The sequence below is a fragment of the Lissotriton vulgaris genome, chromosome 2_1 (genome assembly GCF_964263255.1).
Source record: "Lissotriton vulgaris chromosome 2_1, aLisVul1.2, whole genome shotgun sequence".
NCBI lineage: Eukaryota > Metazoa > Chordata > Amphibia > Caudata > Salamandridae > Lissotriton > Lissotriton vulgaris.
Window position 1 is genome coordinate 833,030,552 of NC_141687.1, and position 20,564 is coordinate 833,051,115.

Consider the following 20,564-nt stretch of genomic DNA (forward strand, 5'->3'; position numbering starts at 1 on the left):
GGGAGTAGCACCTATATTAGCACCACATCATTTTCAGAGCAGAACTGCATCAGATCCAGTCTGGTGGCTGAGGAAAATTCAAAAGGTGAGGATTCTGAGGATAGAAGAATCTTTTGGAAACAAAATTACCTTCAGAAGCGTGAATGGTAATAAAGTCCCTTTAAAAACAGTTGTAGCCAGGTTTGATCAATTGCTTGAGCTCCTTTTGCCCTTTTGTTTTTAAAATAGCTGATTCTTCTTCAAATATCTGGCCCATAAGTATCATGTTGTCATTAATATATGGAGGTGACTTATTAATCCATTTGCATGCAATTCATAACTAGGCAACAGTAAGGATTAGTTACTTACCTGTAATCCTAGTTCTCCAGTATTAGGGGTGTCTTTCATAGATTCACATGCCTGAATCATTCCCCGTCGTCGGAGTGGGAGTCCCACGGTACATAAAAAAGCAATAAAATGCTATAAATATATAGTAATACCAATAGAAATGAACCAGGAAGTAAAACAGCCAATGGTACAGTAGGCAAAAACTTCCCATCTATGACTATCATAGTCATTTTGTATAGTCCAAACTACAGCCAATCAGGCGCCAGCACCCACCAGAATGTTCTCCCCAGAGGCTCAGGCTCTCAGATTTTCTACCGCACGTCGTGTGAAGGGAGTCTCCCTGAGCTCTGCTCAGTTTTTCTAACTTCTACTTCATCTGTGTCTTCTCTTCAGGATGTCTTCAAAGAAATCTCTCTTCAGAGCCTGTGACTGCTGTGGTAAGCCTCGGCTTTTTGAGAAGGATCCACACAAAAAGTGTATTTATTGTCTCTACCCAGACCACCAGGCATCTGATTGTAAAATCTGCAGAACCATGCCTCAGAAGACTCTCAGAGATAGAGAGGGTCGTTTACTGCTGTGGTTGAAGAGGCTAAAGGATTCTTCTAATACTGTTTCAGAAGTAGACAGTGTCACATCTGCTTCCACTTCAGCCTCCAGGAAGAGATCTGCGCCTGAGGGAATGTCATCTCCCAAGGCTAAACTGCCTAAAAAACAACCACCTGCTAAAGGTCTGGATCAGCCTTCCACTTCTCAGGCTGTCCCCACCTCCAGGGGCATGGAAGGCGTTTCTGCTTCCTCAAAGGGGAAAAAACTCAAGCTTCCCCTATCTTCTGACAGGATTTTACCACAGAATTCATCTCCGCTCCTGTGAAGTCTTCTTCAGCTTCCTCGTCGACGAGAACGACGACTTCAGTGACATCTACGGTAACATTTTCTTCTCCTAAACCTAGTATGGTTATGTCCTCGTCTACGGCATCTCCAACGATGGTTTTTGTTTCTGTGAGGCCTATTTCGTCGACGTCCGTCGTCGACGCCTCGTCGTCGACGTCTTTAAAGATTTTACCGCCGACGAAAAAGACTCCGTCGACGAGCTCGTCGTCAAGCTCTACGCCGTCGACGAAAATACCACCGTCGACGAGGAGTGACTCGTCCACGAAGACGGTCCCGTCGACGAAGGGTGCCCCGTCGACGAAGAGTGTCCCGTCGACGAAGAGTGTCCCGTCGATGATGAGTGTCCCGTCGACGAAGAGTGTCCCGTCGACGAAGAGTGTCCCGCCGACGAAGAGTGTCCCGCCGACGAAGAGTGTCCCGTCGACGAAGAGTGTCCCGTCGACGAAGAGTGTCCCGTCGACGAAGAATGTCCCGTCGACGAAGAATGTCCCGTCGACGACGAGTGTCCCGTCGACGACAGGTCTTCCGTCGACGACGAATGTCCCGTCGACGACGACTATTGCGTTGCCGAAAAGTGTCCCGTCGACGAGAGGTGATCCGTCGACGACAAATCCATTGGAAGTTATCCCTCCGACGACGCCGCAGTTATCCTCATGCACGGCACTACAGGTGTGGTCTCCGTCGACGGTGTTTTTAACACCACGCCAAGCAGCAGAACAGCTGCGCAACACTGTAATAAGGCTTTCACCCCTGCGTGTTTCACCTCACAAGGTGTCCTCTGAAGTCCCAGACCAACTACTGGATTCTGATAGTGACAATGAGATGGTCCAGAATACTTTTGGACAAGCCACTAGTCCATCGGAGTTACATATTAAACTTCAAGATGATGAATATGAGGATCCTCACGCTCCTGCTGAGGTATCGATGCCTGTCACTACCCCTGTTGGTCAAGTGCCTTTGGATTTAATATCCAACTTACAATTTATGCTGGACGATTACTATCGGAGGTTTCCACCTTCGGAATCGGCAGGTTCTGGACAAGCAACTCCAATTTCGGAAACGCCTCCACCCGTGCTCCCATCGGTGTGCCCACCTTCACACCCACAACCTGCTCACGAAGAGGACCCGCAATCCTCGGAAGATGACGACCAACGGGAGGAAGGAGAAGTGGAGGATTTATCGGAGTGGGAGGACTATCAGGTCCAATCTCCTTCTACATCTCCTCAGACTGCGTCGGCCTCCCCTCCTGTTGATGTAGCAAATTTTCACTTGCTGATGGAGCGTGCAACCGCACGTTTTCATATGAAGATGGAGCATACTCAACAAGAATGTTTCCTTTACGATTTTAAAGATCAGCCCAGACGACAAATTAAGACAATACCCATTGTGGAATTCATCTGGAAGGAAGGCGTTAAGGTGATGTCAACGCCGGCTTCTATTCCTCCAGTCTTGCCAAGAATTGATAAGAAATATAAAGCTCCAGACAAGACGCCTGCCTGTCTCATTGGACAAGCAAAACTTGACTCGGTAATTGTCCAGGCGGCTCAGAAAAGGGCCAGAAATCCGTCCTCTGCAGTTACGGCACCGCCGGATAGAGATGGCAGACGCCTAGACTCAATAGGAAAACGAGTTTCCACCATGGCTGCAACAACTGTCCGTGCTGCCAACGCATTAGCCATCTTAGGTCGTTACGACCGTCAAATGTGGTCTGACATCTCACCATTTATCGATCTACTCCCTGAGCCATCCAAGGCGGAAGCACTCCAGATTCTCCATGAAGGTCAAAGGACCTCTGAAGAGATAATTGATTCAGCTGTTGATGTGGCATCTACAGGTTTTCGCCAATTAGCAGGGGCTGCGGTTCTCCGTAGACAGGGGTGGTTACGTTCCACTGCCTTTAGACAGGAAGTGCAAAACCGAGTTCTAGACATGCCATTTGATGGCGAATATTTATTCGGCCCTGAGGTAGAGGAGGCCTTACAGACTATCAAGAAGGATACCGAAACGGCCAAATCCTTAGGCACTCTGCAATTTCACAAGCCGCCCTTTCGAGGAGCGAGAGGACGAGGAACGTCCTTCAATAGAGGTGGATACCAGCAACAACATCAACAATCCTCATACCGTCAGGGTAATCAGCACTACCAAAATCAGCGCTACCAGTCTTATGGGCAGAAAAAATCTCAATACACCCCAAACAGGGGTAGGGCTACATACCGCGGCAAGGACAAGCGACAATGATATTTTTCACCTGCCACCACCGTCTTTTCACCCTCTCAAAAGACTTGGCGGAAGAATCTCCAAATTTTACTCCAATTGGCAGTCGATAACAACGGACAAATGGGTCCTGGATATTGTCGCCAGGGGCCATGCCCTAGAATTCGAAAAATTTCCCCCAAATGTACCACCAAAGGGCCCGCCTCCAGCTCACCTGAAGGAGCTGCTTACCCAAATCAAAATGATGATACAAAAAGGAGCTATCGAGAGCGTTCCTCAGAGGATGAGAGGACTAGGATTTTACTCCAGGTTCTTCCTGATCAGAAAGAAGAACGGGGAGTGGCGCCCGATCCTCGATCTTCGTGCATTAAACAAATACCTAAGGAAATTAACATTCCGGATGCTCTCTCTTCAAGAAATTTTGCATCTTTTATCACCGGGAGATTGCATGGTCACCCTAGACCTCCAGGATGCATATTTCCACATCCCCATCCTACCTCGCCACAGGAAATTCCTTCGCTTCAGGGTGGCTGGCAGGGACTACCAATTCAAAGTCCTTCCTTTTGGACTACGGTCAGCTCCAAGAGTTTTTACGAAGGTTTTAGCTCCAGTAGCTGCGCACCTCCGGCTGGAGGGAATACAAATTTTCCCATATCTGGACGATTGCCTTATAAAGGCCAATTCTCATGGCACCGTTCAACGTCACCTTCACCAGTGTCTCCACCTGTTTCAGTCTCTAGGCCTGACAATAAATTTCTCCAAATCCCAAATGCAATCGTCTCAAAGAATAGCATTCTTAGGAGCAATGTTGGACACTCACAAATGCAAAGCTTTCGTCTCCATGGAGAGACAAATGAAAATAAGTCGGCTAGCACAAGATCTCATGCAAAGAAAGTCAGTTTCTGTCCGACTATACAAATCCTTTCTGGGGATGGCATCGGCTTGTATTCCATTACTTCCAAATTGCAGGCTTCAAATGAGGCCGCTCCAGGAGGAACTAGTCCTACAGTGGCAACAGGTGTCAGGCACTTTCGAGGACCTCATTCAAATCACACCACTCATGAAAGAGTCTCTTCTGTGGTGGACACAGAGGTGTCATCTCAGTCAGGGTCATGCGTTCCTTCAAGAACCACCAAGTCTCACCATCACTACAGATGCATCCCTCGAGGGCTGGGGGGCTCATCTGCAAGGCCTCACGATCAGTGGCAAATGGACTGTACAACAGAAACGGTGGCACATCAACCGTTTGGAACTGAGAGCCATTTTTCTTGCCCTCAAGGCGTTTTGTGCCATCATTCAGAACACCAATGTGTTGATAAGAACAGACAACACAACAAGTATGCACTACGTCAACAAACAGGGAGGAACTCGATCTCTTCTCCTGTCTCAAGAGGCGCAGGAATTATGGACATGGGCTCTTCACCACAATGTACAGTTGCATGCGGTGCATGTTCCGGGAACGGAAAACGTCCTTGCGGATGCACTCAGCAGGACCACAGTCACCAACCACGAATGGGAGCTTCACCAGAACACAGTGGACCACATCTTTCATCAGTGGGGTTGGCCAGACCTAGACCTATTTGCGACAAGTACCAACAGCAAATGCCTGAGCTTCGCCAGCTGGCACCCCCACAAGAATTCTCTGGGGAATGCATTCTCCCTCGATTGGTCCCTGAGGTTTGCGTACGCTTTCCCACCGATTCCGTTAGTCCCCAGGGTTCTGCGGAAGATGAGGAAGGAACCTTGCCGACTGATCTTGAACGCGCCCAGATGGCCGCGCCAATATTGGTTTACGGAGCTCCTCCTACTATCAGAGAGCAAACCAATTCAGTTACATCCTATCCCGAACTTGCTCAGTGTTCAGGAAGGTCAAGTCTTCCATCCGGACCCAGCATCGCTGAGATTAGCGGCTTGGCTCCTGAACACCATGAGTTTGCACACTTGAACATCCCAGCAGACTGTAAAGAGGTGTTGGCCAAAGCTAGAGCACCCGCAACCATCAAGACTTACAGTCTCAAATGGAGACGCTTCTGTATCTGGTGCCGTTCAGCAGGTGTTCACCCCTTCTTGGCAAAGCCTGAGGAAATTCTTCCTTTTTTCTTGCAGTTGGCACGAACAGGTCTGTCCCATGCTACTTTGAAAGTATTTCTGGCTGCAATATCCAGATATCGACAGGATGGGTCCAATTCTCTGTATTCATCAAGAATTATCCAACAGTTCTTTAAGGGTCTCTTTAGAATGTTCCCTCCTGTACGTCGTCCGCCTCCTTTGTGGCATCTGAATGTGGTCCTGGGTCAACTCATGCGTCACCCTTTTGAGCCCATCCATCGAGCTGACTTGAAGTATCTTTCATGGAAGGTATCACTGCTTTTAGCCTTAACATCCGCCAAGAGAGTTAGTGATATCCAAGCTTTCACTGTTCATCATCCTTTCCTCCAATTCACTAGCGATTCTGTCATACTTCGCACAAATCCCAAATACATTCCGAAAGTGCCTTCGGATTTTCACCTGAACGAACCTGTTGTTCTTAAATCATTTTTTCCAGACCCGCAAACTCCTGCGGAAAGAGCTTTACACTCGCTTGACATTAGAAGATGTCTCAAATTCTACCTACAAAGAACTTCTCCTGTACGCACCTCTGACCAGTTGTTCATTACCTACGGTGCGATTCGTAAAGGGCAGGCAGTATCAAAACAGACTATTGCAAGATGGATATCTGCTGCCATTGCCTTTTGCCATGCACAGGCTGGGAGACCTTTACCATCTGCGCCCAGAGCGCACTCTACAAGAGCAGTCTCCTCATCTACGGCCTTATTCGCTGGAGTCCCACTTCAGCAGATCTGCAAGGCGGCGACTTGGGCAAGTCGCCATACCTTTACCAGACATTACTGTCTAGAGTCCATCAGCGAGGCTGATACTTCTGTGGGTCGAGCTGTTCTACGGAACCTGTTTCATTAAGGTGAGCCTCTGTTTCCCACCTCCTTGTTTCTGCTGTCAGACGCTTCTTATGTTATGTTTTCACATATTTTCTTCATTGCATTACGTTATGCATTATATGATATGTGTTTATTCACTTCGCATTGTTATTTACATTACTAGCTGATAAGCTGGGTGTTATGAGCGTCTGTGCAGCAAAGATATGTACTGCTAGCTACTCTGATTCAGGCATGTGAATCTATGAAAGACACCCCTAATACTGGAGAAGAACAATAGTTACTTACCTGTAATCTGTGGTTCTCCAGTATTGGTGTCTTTCATAGATTCACATGCAACCCGCCCACCTCCCCTCAGAGGCTTTCTAGGCTATTATGGTTTACCTTCACTCCTTGCGAGAAAATCTGAGAGCCTGAGCCTCTGGGGAGAACATTCTGGTGGGTGCTGGCGCCTGATTGGCTGTAGTTTGGACTATACAAAATGACTATGATAGTCATAGATGGGAAGTTTTTGCCTACTGTACCATTGGCTGTTTTACTTCCTGGTTCATTTCTATTGGTATTACTATATATTTATAGCATTTTATTGCTTTTTTATGTACCGTGGGACTCCCACTCCGACGACGGGGAATGATTCAGGCATGTGAATCTATGAAAGACACCAATACTGGAGAACCACAGATTACAGGTTAGTAACTATTGTTCTTCTCTTCCAGGGGTATCCTCATCAAAGTCATAAGCATTAGAATATTCCCACCCATGCGCGGGACCCAGGAAACGTTATATTATATGTGCCCCACATATATATATCCATATATATAAACATATATATATATATATAATATATAAAAATAAGCAATTGCAGCCTAATAAACACCAGAGCTGAATTATGCTGTAAAGAATCAGGGGCGTAACACAGGCCCCCGCAGGCCCTGCAGTGCGGGGGGCCCCACGGGTCAAGGGGGGGTCAGGGGCCCCCCTGGCCTCACTAGTCTCCGCAGGGAAGAAGACGGCTGCAAGCAATGCAGCATTGGGCTTAGGCGCTAACAGACAGTAGTGGGTTAAATGAATGAACACAGTCTCCCCCCACCCCCCACCGCAGGCCCAGGGCCCCCACGCACGCTTTAAGGGCCCTCTCACACGCTCCAAGGGGCCCCGCCCTCACGTCTCTCGTCTCGGCAGGGCCCCAGCCAGCCAGCACACCACGAGGGCCGGCCGGCCCGGACTGCCTCTATTTAAACATTAGAGGTGCATCACAGGCAGCAGGGGGGCCGCACGCTCCAGCCAGGGGCCCCCTCACTCTCAGCACTGACAGTCAGGGAAGAACTTCGTTAGCTAAGCCAGGCCAAACAGTGCACGCACCTGCCACTGACGGTGACACAGTGCATGACACTATTTTTTTAAAACTCTATGGTGGTGGTGCATGCCGTACGTGCGCACTGCACTCCCTGCCGGCCTGCCCGAGCCTTTAAATTAATTAAATAGTTGGCGCACGCGCACTGTGCTGGGTAGGACGGCTCTTTGTCGTCACAACATAATTTAAAAATGAAATAAATAAATGGTCCGTGGGCGTGGTCGTGGCCGGTGGCGGCGCGCAGTTGAGTATCGGCCTATCAAGGTGCGTCTGCGTGCCGCGGTGCCGCGGTCTTTTGGGTGGGGGGTGCTCGCCTCGTGACCAGGGTGCCAATTTTGTCATGCGCAGCCGGATTGTAGTGTGTGCAGGCTGCAGCGCGTGACTTTAGAAGAACAAAGAAGCAAGAAGAACCGGACCAGAACGGGTGCGGCCGCCGTGGTACTAAAGAGTAGTACGCACTACTACTAGGCAGCCCCCTGGTCTCTGGTGGCAACTTCAAGCCCCTCACCCAGTCAGTCGTCCCCTGTCTTCTGCTGCCCAGTGCAGTGTGCCCGCCCCACTTGCCTTAGCTGCAGGCCGTCATCCAGGCCTAAGGTGAGCGAGTATGTATGTTGTGTGTGTGTGTGTGTGTGTGTCCTGCTCAGTCAGGACTCGGTGTCGGACGGATCAATGATAATGAAATCCTTATTTGCATCTATCTGTGTTAGATAGACGGTTAGCCTGTTGGGTTCATGATGCGCCTACAGCAGTCACCCCACTCTAACACTTAAGTGCAATATCATCTTTCTGTCTTCCGAGGCCTATAAAGATAGAACAACCCAGTTGGACTAATCTTAACACCTTTCATTTAAAATGCAACTGAAAGCTAGTGGTAATGAATATAAGAATTTTAAGTTGGCAGAGGTTTTACAATAAACGGTTCCTACATCAACCACAACAAGAGAGAGATCTGTAGTAGTGTGGCCCGAGGTTGTGAGTGAACGTATGGTGAGAACAGAATTTTGCAGAAACCCACCCCTACTTTAAATCTTGCAGTGAGGACTGTTTCGCCTCTAGGCACTTGGCTGGCAGTCCTAGGCTCTCCTAATAAGACAAGATGAATGTCGTCTGGCACCGCCATGAGCCTTTAAAGACCGTGTTAAGAATGTCGTCTTGTGGCCAAACAGGTCTCCCCGATGTCTAATTGTGTTGTAAATTTCACCCATATTTCAAAGCTTTAATGTCATTTTGTATCGTATCACGATAGGAGTGGAGGGGGGGGGGGTATTGGGGAGAGTCCTTAAAGGAAGCCTACCCTGCCTGCCTGTCAGTGCCCGCAATGGTGCACTCAGCCTCAGGGCAGAGCGCAGGCTGCATTGGTCATTGGTGGCAGGTGGTATAGAAATTTCCCTAGTTTTAGCACTGGCAGGGCAGGGCTCAGAGTGACGGAGTCCATTCAAACCGGTGAACTCTGAGCTTTGAGGAAGTCCGGGCAGCATGGCGACTTCCCTGCTGCTGGAGGGTCCTCCCAGTGATGGAGTGGACAGGGGAGAAGGGAAGGGGTGCAGCAGGCCGCTGCTGACAGGATGCGGGGGGGGGGGTCAGGGGGAGGGGGGGGGGAGGGGGGGGACTGGGGGTTGCTCAGGTGCCAGCCAGGGTTTCCAGGAGGGGGTGTTGGTGGCGGTTGAAGGCTGCTGGTGCCACGTGTGAGGGGGTTCTCCCCAGGGGCCGTCTGGATCCCGGTTTGTGTTGGCTGCTGGTGGCACAGGTTTCGGGTTGTATTTGCTGAGCGTGGCACCAGTAGGAGGGGGCTCCTGGAGAGGGGGGCTCTGCCCCCAGGGTTGTCTGCACTGCTGCTGGTAGGGCTGGGGCAGGGCCGGGATGCACACGAGAGGAGATAGCGTGCAGAATGTGCAAACATTCAGTGTTTTTCTAATCTAGAAACACATCTATATGATGTAATTCACAAAGTCCAGGGCTTTAGATCCCGAGGAATCATGCGGTGGCTGGCGTTGAGGCGGATTCACTCTTTTAATGTGTTTATTTCATGATTTACTCCAGAGGCGCGCCCTTTCCACGCACTCTATTGCAGATGTTTATTCTTTAAAGAATAACACAAAAAAAAATGCTTACATTTCAAAAGTTTTCTAGTTTTTAATGCCTTTTGCCATACATTTTTTATACGTGTGTGAGCCAGTATGCGCTTCGTGAATGAATTTATTAGAAAACATGTTTTAATTCAAAAATTGCAAAGAGCCTCACCCAGGCCTCAAGAGAGCGAAGTTGTACTTTTGCCGTGCTGGTATGGCAGAAGAACTAGGGGTTCACGGTTCGAGGATGCTTTTCTGTGGACTTCAGTTCCACCTGAATCTTTTATTTGGCATCGCAGATATTGTGTGGAGTTAGTATTTGATGGGCGGCCACGGTGGTCTGCTCACGCATTACAATCTCCTGCATAAGTAAAACATTTCAAAATACCCTGGTAGCTGCAGTTGAAAAACCCCGGTGTGGTAAAGGTTTTACAGTTGGTGTCTTGACCACCCCTAACCTTGAGCTATGTAGCGCATGCACGTGACTTTCGACAAAGTAGAATAATTAATACAAGCTTAATTTGTGTGTGTTTTAGAGCCCGTGGCCTCCATGCTCCCTGCTCTGCATTGATTGAACCCTGATGGTACCTTTTCACAACCCTAGTGAAAATCCCCGTTGGCCGATTGCAAAGAGTTTCTGCTAGATGTAGTAGCTACCATATTGTTTTTTTGACACCTGATGTGTTCCTTTAATTCAGAGACTCTGTCCCTCACCACCCCTTGTTGTAAATATTTTTGTCCACCCTAAGCGTGGAAGGGTATGCTCAGATGTGAGTCCCTTGCTCATTGCACCATCAGGATTCAAGCAAGCCGGGCCGAAGAGGCTGAAATGCCAGAAACCGGTCCCCGGTAGCTTGTTTCCTTCCCAGTGTAAGAATTGGCTGTTGTAGTTTGGTTTGCCCTGTTCCCATCATGCACTGGGACAGGAACAGACTAATTTGCATACAGCCGGGTTCTGAAACTGGGATGGTGCAGTGAGCTAAAAAACGGTGTTGGATCTAGCCCTGATCTCTTGACTGGGTGAGAGTATTCTGTTTAATTCAGAGACTCTGTCCCTCACCACCCCTTGTTGTAAATATTTTTGTCCACCCTAAGCGTGGAAGGGTATGCTCAGATGTGAGTCCCTTGCTCATTGCACCATCAGGATTCAAGCAAGCCGGGCCGAAGAGGCTGAAATGCCAGAAACCGGTCCCCGGTAGCTTGTTTCCTTCCCAGTGTAAGAATTGGCTGTTGTAGTTTGGTTTGCCCTGTTCCCATCATGCACTGGGACAGGAACAGACTAATTTGCATACAGCCGGGTTCTGAAACTGGGATGGTGCAGTGAGCTAAAAAACGGTGTTGGATCTAGCCCTGATCTCTTGACTGGGTGAGAGTATTCTGTTTAATTCAGAGACTCTGTCCCTCACCACCCCTTGTTGTAAATATTTTTGTCCACCCTAAGCGTGGAAGGGTATGCTCAGATGTGAGTCCCTTGCTCATTGCACCATCAGGATTCAAGCAAGCCGGGCCGAAGAGGCTGAAATGCCAGAAACCGGTCCCCGGTAGCTTGTTTCCTTCCCAGTGTAAGAATTGGCTGTTGTAGTTTGGTTTGCCCTGTTCCCATCATGCACTGGGACAGGAACAGACTAATTTGCATACAGCCGGGTTCTGAAACTGGGATGGTGTAGTGAGCTAAAAAACGGTGTTGGATCTAGCCCTGATCTCTTGACTGGGTGAGAGTATTCTGTTTAATTCAGAGACTCTGTCCCTCACCACCCCTTGTTGTAAATATTTTTGTCCACCCTAAGCGTGGAAGGGTATGCTCAGATGTGAGTCCCTTGCTCATTGCACCATCAGGATTCAAGCAAGCTGGGCCGAAGAGGCTGAAATGCCAGAAACCGGTCCCCGGTAGCTTGTTTCCTTCCCAGTGTAAGAATTGGCTGTTGTAGTTTGGTTTGCCCTGTTCCCATCATGCACTGGGACAGGAACAGACTAATTTGCATACAGCCGGGTTCTGAAACTGGGATGGTGCAGTGAGCTAAAAAACGGTGTTGGATCTAGCCCTGATCTCTTGACTGGGTGAGAGTATTCTGTTTAATTCAGAGACTCTGTCCCTCACCACCCCTTGTTGTAAATATTTTTGTCCACCCTAAGCGTGGAAGGGTATGCTCAGATGTGAGTCCCTTGCTCATTGCACCATCAGGATTCAAGCAAGCCGGGCCGAAGAGGCTGAAATGCCAGAAACCGGTCCCCGGTAGCTTGTTTCCTTCCCAGTGTAAGAATTGGCTGTTGTAGTTTGGTTTGCCCTGTTCCCATCATGCACTGGGACAGGAACAGACTAATTTGCATACAGCCGGGTTCTGAAACTGGGATGGTGCAGTGAGCTAAAAAACGGTGTTGGATCTAGCCCTGATCTCTTGACTGGGTGAGAGTATTCTGTTTAATTCAGAGACTCTGTCCCTCACCACCCCTTGTTGTAAATATTTTTGTCCACCCTAAGCGTGGAAGGGTATGCTCAGATGTGAGTCCCTTGCTCATTGCACCATCAGGATTCAAGCAAGCCGGGCCGAAGAGGCTGAAATGCCAGAAACCGGTCCCCGGTAGCTTGTTTCCTTCCCAGTGTAAGAATTGGCTGTTGTAGTTTGGTTTGCCCTGTTCCCATCATGCACTGGGACAGGAACAGACTAATTTGCATACAGCCGGGTTCTGAAACTGGGATGGTGCAGTGAGCTAAAAAACGGTGTTGGATCTAGCCCTGATCTCTTGACTGGGTGAGAGTATTCTGTTTAATTCAGAGACTCTGTCCCTCACCACCCCTTGTTGTAAATATTTTTGTCCACCCTAAGCGTGGAAGGGTATGCTCAGATGTGAGTCCCTTGCTCATTGCACCATCAGGATTCAAGCAAGCCGGGCCGAAGAGGCTGAAATGCCAGAAACCGGTCCCCGGTAGCTTATTTCCTTCCCAGTGTAAGAATTGGCTGTTGTAGTTTGGTTTGCCCTGTTCCCATCATGCACTGGGACAGGAACAGACTAATTTGCATACAGCCGGGTTCTGAAACTGGGATGGTGCAGTGAGCTAAAAAACGGTGTTGGATCTAGCCCTGATCTCTTGACTGGGTGAGAGTATTCTGTTTAATTCAGAGACTCTGTCCCTCACCACCCCTTGTTGTAAATATTTTTGTCCACCCTAAGCGTGGAAGGGTATGCTCAGATGTGAGTCCCTTGCTCATTGCACCATCAGGATTCAAGCAAGCCGGGCCGAAGAGGCTGAAATGCCAGAAACCGGTCCCCGGTAGCTTGTTTCCTTCCCAGTGTAAGAATTGGCTGTTGTAGTTTGGTTTGCCCTGTTCCCATCATGCAGTGGGACAGGAACAGACTAATTTGCATACAGCCGGGTTCTGAAACTGGGATGGTGCAGTGAGCTAAAAAACGGTGTTGGATCTAGCCCTGATCTCTTGACTGGGTGAGAGTATTCTGTTTAATTCAGAGACTCTGTCCCTCACCACCCCTTGTAAATATTTTTGTCCACCCTAAGCGTGGAAGGGTATGCTCAGATGTGAGTCCCTTGCTCATTGCACCATCAGGATTCAAGCAAGCCGGGCCGAAGAGGCTGAAATGCCAGAAACCGGTCCCCGGTAGCTTGTTTCCTTCCCAGTGTAAGAATTGGCTGTTGTAGTTTGGTTTGCCCTGTTCCCATCATGCACTGGGACAGGAACAGACTAATTTGCATACAGCCGGGTTCTGAAACTGGGATGGTGCAGTGAGCTAAAAAACGGTGTTGGATCTAGCCCTGATCTCTTGACTGGGTGAGAGTATTCTGTTTAATTCAGAGACTCTGTCCCTCACCACCCCTTGTTGTAAATATTTTTGTCCACCCTAAGCGTGGAAGGGTATGCTCAGATGTGAGTCCCTTGCTCATTGCACCATCAGGATTCAAGCAAGCCAGGCCGAAGAGGCTGAAATGCCAGAAACCGGTCCCCGGTAGCTTGTTTCCTTCCCAGTGTAAGAATTGGCTGTTGTAGTTTGGTTTGCCCTGTTCCCATCATGCACTGGGACAGGAACAGACTAATTTGCATACAGCCGGGTTCTGAAACTGGGATGGTGCAGTGAGCTAAAAAACGGTGTTGGATCTAGCCCTGATCTCTTGACTGGGTGAGAGTATTCTGTTTAATTCAGAGACTCTGTCCCTCACCACCCCTTGTTGTAAATATTTTTGTCCACCCTAAGCGTGGAAGGGTATGCTCAGATGTGAGTCCCTTGCTCATTGCACCATCAGGATTCAAGCAAGCCGGGCCGAAGAGGCTGAAATGCCAGAAACCGGTCCCCGGTAGCTTGTTTCCTTCCCAGTGTAAGAATTGGCTGTTGTAGTTTGGTTTGCCCTGTTCCCATCATGCACTGGGACAGGAACAGACTAATTTGCATACAGCCGGGTTCTGAAACTGGGATGGTGCAGTGAGCTAAAAAACGGTGTTGGATCTAGCCCTGATCTCTTGACTGGGTGAGAGTATTCTGTTTAATTCAGAGACTCTGTCCCTCACCACCCCTTGTTGTAAATATTTTTGTCCACCCTAAGCGTGGAAGGGTATGCTCAGATGTGAGTCCCTTGCTCATTGCACCATCAGGATTCAAGCAAGCCGGGCCGAAGAGGCTGAAATGCCAGAAACCGGTCCCCGGTAGCTTGTTTCCTTCCCAGTGTAAGAATTGGCTGTTGTAGTTTGGTTTGCCCTGTTCCCATCATGCACTAGGACAGGAACAGACTAATTTGCATACAGCCGGGTTCTGAAACTGGGATGGTGCAGTGAGCTAAAAAACGGTGTTGGATCTAGCCCTGATCTCTTGACTGGGTGAGAGTATTCTGTTTAATTCAGAGACTCTGTCCCTCACCACCCCTTGTTGTAAATATGCTGGTAGGGCTGGGGCAGGGCCGGGATGCACACGAGAGGAGATAGCGTGCAGAATGTGCAAACATTCAGTGTTTTTCTAATCTAGAAACACATCTGTATGATGTAATTCACAAAGTCCAGGGCTTTAGATCCCGAGGAATCATGCGGTGGCTGGCGTTGAGGCGGATTCACCCTTTTAATGTGTTTATTTCATGATTTACTCCAGAGGCGCGCCCTTTCCACGCACTCTATTGCAGATGTTTATTCTTTAAAGAATAACACAAAAAAAAATGCTTACATTTCAAAAGTTTTCTAGTTTTTAATGCCTTTTGCCATACATTTTTTATACGTGTGTGAGCCAGTATGCGCTTCGTGAATGAATTTATTAGAAAACATGTTTTAATTCAAAAATTGCAAAGAGCCTCACCCAGGCCTCAAGAGAGCGAAGTTGTACTTTTGCCGTGCTGGTATGGCAGAAGAACTAGGGGTTCACGGTTCGAGGATGCTTTTCTGTGGACTTCAGTTCCACCTGAATCTTTTATTTGGCATCGCAGATATTGTGTGGAGTTAGTATTTGATGGGCGGCCACGGTGGTCTGCTCACGCATTACAATCTCCTGCATAAGTAAAACATTTCAAAATACCCTGGTAGCTGCAGTTGAAAAACCCCGGTGTGGTAAAGGTTTTACAGTTGGTGTCTTGACCACCCCTAACCTTGAGCTATGTAGCGCATGCACGTGACTTTCGACAAAGTAGAATAATTAATACAAGCTTAATTTGTGTGTGTTTTAGAGCCCGTGGCCTCCATGCTCCCTGCTCTGCATTGATTGAACCCTGATGGTGCCTTTTCACAACCCTAGTGAAAATCCCCGTTGGCCGATTGCAAAGAGTTTCTGCTAGATGTAGTAGCTACCATATTGTTTTTTTGACACCTGATGTGTTCCTGGGGGAACACTGCAATCCTGCAACTGGTTATTGGAATGTATTTTTGGAATGTAAATCTCATGCTCTGTAACTGACCCGAGTGAAAACATTAGTAGGTAGCCAGATAGATTTCCCATCAGTGATTTTCCATCTGAGTATACATAGATATTTGTGAGGTATTGTATTGTGGTTACGAATTTAAAATGTTTCCAGACAACAGTGTGCTTTCAAAAAGTTATTTATATAAGAACAATTCTGCCTTTTGAGTCACCGTTACTCAACATTGCTTTTGATAGTTATATTTATTAAGGGTTTTACAAAAAGTGAGTGTTCAAAAATGAATCACATGCCTGAATGACATATATATTGAAATGTCTATTATCTCATTTAGCAAGCAATGGTTTATGTCAAGGTGATTAACGTCCTAAAATTATCATATTTACGCAACATTATAATTAACCAGAACAAGGGTTCAACATAATGGCCTGCATACCTTGCCGGTAATTTAACCATGCTCCCCCCAGAGAGCGAGAGAGAGAGAGAGAGAGAGAGGTAAGTGGAGAGACAGAAAGTGGAGAGAGACAGTGGAGAGAGAGTGAAGAGACAGAGTGGAAGGAGTGGGGAGATTGGAGAGAGAGAGTGGAGATTGGAGAGAGAGTGGAGGGAGACAGTGAAGAGAGAGTGGAGAGAGAGTGGGGAGGGAGAGTGGAGAGACAGTGGAGAGAGAGAGCGGAGAGAGAGTTGAGAGAGAGAGTGGAGAGACAGTGGGGAAAGAGAGAGTGGAGAGAGTAGAGAGAGAGTGGAGCGAGAGAGTGGAGAGAGAGTAAGGAGAAAGAGAGTGGAGGGAGAGTGGAGAGAGAGTGGAGAGAGAGGGGCGAGAGTGGGGAGAGTGGAGAGAGACACTGGAGAGAGACACTGGAGAGACAGTGGAGAGACAGTGGAGATACAGTGGAGAGACAGTGGAGATACAGTGGAGAGAGAGTGGCAAGAGAGTGGAGAGAGAGTGGAGAGAGTGTGGAGAGAGAGCGGAGGGAAACAGTGGAGAGAGAGTGGCGGGAGAGTGGAGGGAGAGAGAGAGTGGAGAGAGACCGGAGGGAGTGAGAGAGTAGAGAGTGGAGGGAGAGCGAGAGAGTGGAGAGACGGGGAGAGACAGTGGAGAGAGAGAGAGTGGAGTGAGAGTGGAGAGACAAAGTGGAGAGAGACACTAAAGAGAGAGATAGTGGAGATAGAGTAGAGAGAGAGTCGAGAGAGAGTAGAGAGAGAGTGGAGTCTGGAGAGAGAGAGAGAGACAGTGTAGAGAGAGTAGATAGAGAGAGTGGAGAGTGGAGAGACAAAGTGGAGAGAGAGGGGAGAGATTGGAGACAGAGAGAGTGGAGAGATTGGTCAGAGAGAGTGAGAGTGGAGAGACAGAAAGTGGATAGAGACAGAGTAGAGAGAGAGGAGAGGTTGGAGAGAGAGTGGAGAAGTTGGAGAGAGACTGGAGAGAGATTGGAGAGAGAGTGGAGAGAGAGAGAGATTGGAGAGACAGTGGCGAGAGATTGGAGAGACAGACAGTGGAGAGAGAGTGACCCATTGGAGATAGAGTGGACAGAGTAGAGAGAGAGAGTGGAGAGAGAGCAGGGAGACTGACTGACTGACTCAGAGACTGAATACTGACTGGCTGAGAGACTGACTGGCTGAGAGACTGACTGGGAGAGAGACTGACTGAGAGAGAGAGACTGACTGAGAGAGAGAGACTGACTGACTGACAGAGAGATACTGACTGACAGAGACTACCTGACTGACTAAGGTAGAGAGATACTGACTGACAGAGAGAGAGACAGGATGATAGAGAGAGGCAGAGACTGACAGAGAGAGACTGATTGACTGCGAGAGAGACAGACTGAGAGAGAGACTGACAGAGAGATTGACAGAGAGAGACTTACAGAGAGAGACAGAGAGACAGAGAGAGATAGAGACTGACTGACGGAGAGAGACCGACTGACAGAGAGTAACTGACAGAGAGAGAGACTGACTGACTGAGGTAGAGAGAAAATGACTGACTGAGGGAGACTGACCGAGAGAGAGAGACTGACTGACAGAGACTGAGAGATTGACCGAGAGAGAGAGACTGACTGACAGAGAGAGAGACAGGCTGACTGACAGAGACTGACAGAGAAAGAGACTGACTGACGGAAAGGGAGAGACTGACAGAGAGAGAGAGACAGGCTGACAGAGAGCCTGACAGAGAGAGAGACAGGCTGACAGAGAGACTGACTGACAGAAAGAGAGAGACTGACAGAGAGAGACTGACTGACTGAGAGAGAGACTGACTGACTGAGAGAGACTGACTGACCGAAGGAGAGAGAGAGAGACTGAAAAAATGAGAGAGACTGACTAAGAGAGACTGACTGACTAACAGAGATAGACTGACTGACAGAAAGAGAGAGAGATAGAGAGACTGACAGACTGACGGACTAACTGACAGAGAGACTGACAGAGACTGACTGACTGAGAGATATTGAATGACAGAGAGAGATAGACTGACTGACTTACTGAGAGAGAGAGACTTACTTACTGAAAGAGAGAAACTGACTGACTGAGAGAGACTGTGTTGGAATTGGGGTCAGAGTGTTTATGAAGCTATGCAATGCCTCTTAAGTTTGCTATTGTCTGCTAATAAAAATGTATTATAAGAATTTGCTCTTTGTAGTTACATCTGCTTTTGAAATACTGCATTGTCGCATTGTCTAATGTTTTAAAACGGAAACGAGAAGGAGCAGTGGATGCACTTTTGTCAAAACTGAACGATGAGTGGACCCGATGTTGTATATCATGACAGGAGTCTGCATCAGGAAACCAACCTAAAATTGGGCAAACTTCCCCGGCCTGCTGATGGTAGGGACCCTGTAATGAATAGACCACCACCTATGATAACCTGCGGGCAGACTAAGCCCAACCTTTGACTCCACCATCCAGTGTTAGTTACAACGGCTGCATTGGTGACAGTGGCGTAACAATAGCCCTGCATCTCCTGCAGTATGGCGGGTCGCTGGCCTGAGAGCTCTAGACTGTCACGGAGAACGGGAGGGGCAAAGGAATAATGATAAACAGTAATATCAATACTAAGCCTAGAAAAAACTCAGCTTGTACAGGCCGCAGGCTACCCAAATAGATTCCTCAAAGAGGCTTGTCCTACTTGAGTATCAGGCCTGGAATCAGATTCAAGACAGTAATGCCTTGTAAAGGTATGAACTGATCTCCAGTTTGCAGCCTTGCAAATCTCAGACATAGGGACATCGTGTAAGAAAGCCAATGTGGCCGCTTTCCCCCTAGTAAAGTGTGCTTTAGGTGACAACAGTAATGGCTTGCCCGCCAGCTGATAAGCCAACTTAACACAGGAAACAATCCATCTGGAGATGGATCTCTTGGCAGCTGGAAAGCCTGTTCTCATTGAACCATAGTTGACAAAGAGCTGATCCGTCTTCCTAACACTTGGTATTTTCCAAGTAAAACTTAAGCACTCTCTTAAGATCTAAAGAGTGCAGAGACCGCTCAGCCGGGGTCGCAGGGTTTGGAAAAAAAGATGGAAGAGAAATGGACTGATTAATATGAAAATCAGAGACCACTTTAGGTAAAAAGGATGGATGTGCTCTTAAGACTACTCTGTTGTGGTGGAAAACAGTGTAGGGTTCTTTTGTACACAGCGCTTGTATCTCACTTACTCTTCGCGCTGATGTAATTGCCACCAAGAACGCAACCTTCCAAGAGAAGTGTTGTAACTAGGCCTTGTGGATGCGCTCAAAAGGAGGCCCCATCAACTTGGCTAGAACCAGGTTCAACTCCCAAGGAGGAGAAGGATTCCGCACAGGGGGATAGACTTTCTTCAACCCCTGAAGGAAATACTTGACCACTGGAACTTGAAAGAAAGAAGTTTGGCTTGCTGATTTCCTATACGCTACAATGGCTGACAGATGTACTCTAATGGAAGCATACTTCAACCCATATGTTGCTAAGGAAAGGAGGTATGGTAGAACAACCTCCTCCTGCCCCGTAGTAGGGTCAAGATGGCGCTCCCTACACCACATATAAAACCTCTTCCACTTGAACCATAAGACGCTCTTGTGAAAGGCCTCTTAGCTTCTTTTAAAATGTGCATACATTCAGGAGGCAGGTTCAGATGTCCGTACTGCAGGACTTCAGGAGCCATGCGGTCAGGTTCAGTGACGGAAGGTTGGGAGGCAGAATACTCCTGTTCATCTTGCTCAACAAGTCTGGTCTGCAAGGTAGCCGTTTGTGTGGACACGCAGACAGATGAAGAAAGTCCAGGTACCACCACTGTCGTGGCCAGTCCGGAGCTATTAGAATCATCTCCATGTTCGACCTGAGGTGCTTGGAAACCACCTTTGGGATCAGCGATAGGGGAGGAAATGCATAAGCAAATGTCTCTGACCAATCCATCAAGAGAGCATACCCCTGCGTCCCTGGCCGGTGGAATCTGTACGCGAAGGCGTGGCATTTTTTGTTTTCGTCGTCTGCAAACAAGTCTATAGTCGGACGACCCCAACAACGAAAAAGCTCGTCTACCACCTCGTCGTTTAGCACCCAGTCTGGCTGATCTTCGAAGTGCCTGCTGAGTGCGTCTGCCTTGACGTTTAACTCGCCTGGAAGGTGCACTGCTACCACTGTGAGATTTTGAGCGAGAAGCCAGTGCCAGATCGCCTATGATTCCAGGGAGAGAGGGCGTGACCTTGTGCCTCCTTGTTTGTTCAGATAGAACATGGTGGTTGTATTGTCTGTCTGAACCAGGACTGAGTTGGTCTTGATCGCTGGAAGAAAAGGTTTGAGCGCAAGATGCACTGCCCGGAGCTCCAGCATGTTGATATGGTAGGTCTGCTCCTGCGCCGACCACCAACCTTGTATCTGAAGGCACCCCATGTGTGCCCCCCAGCCTTGTAGAGAAGCGTCTATCACTATTGACTGCGTTGGGAGAGGTTGGTGAAAAAGCACTC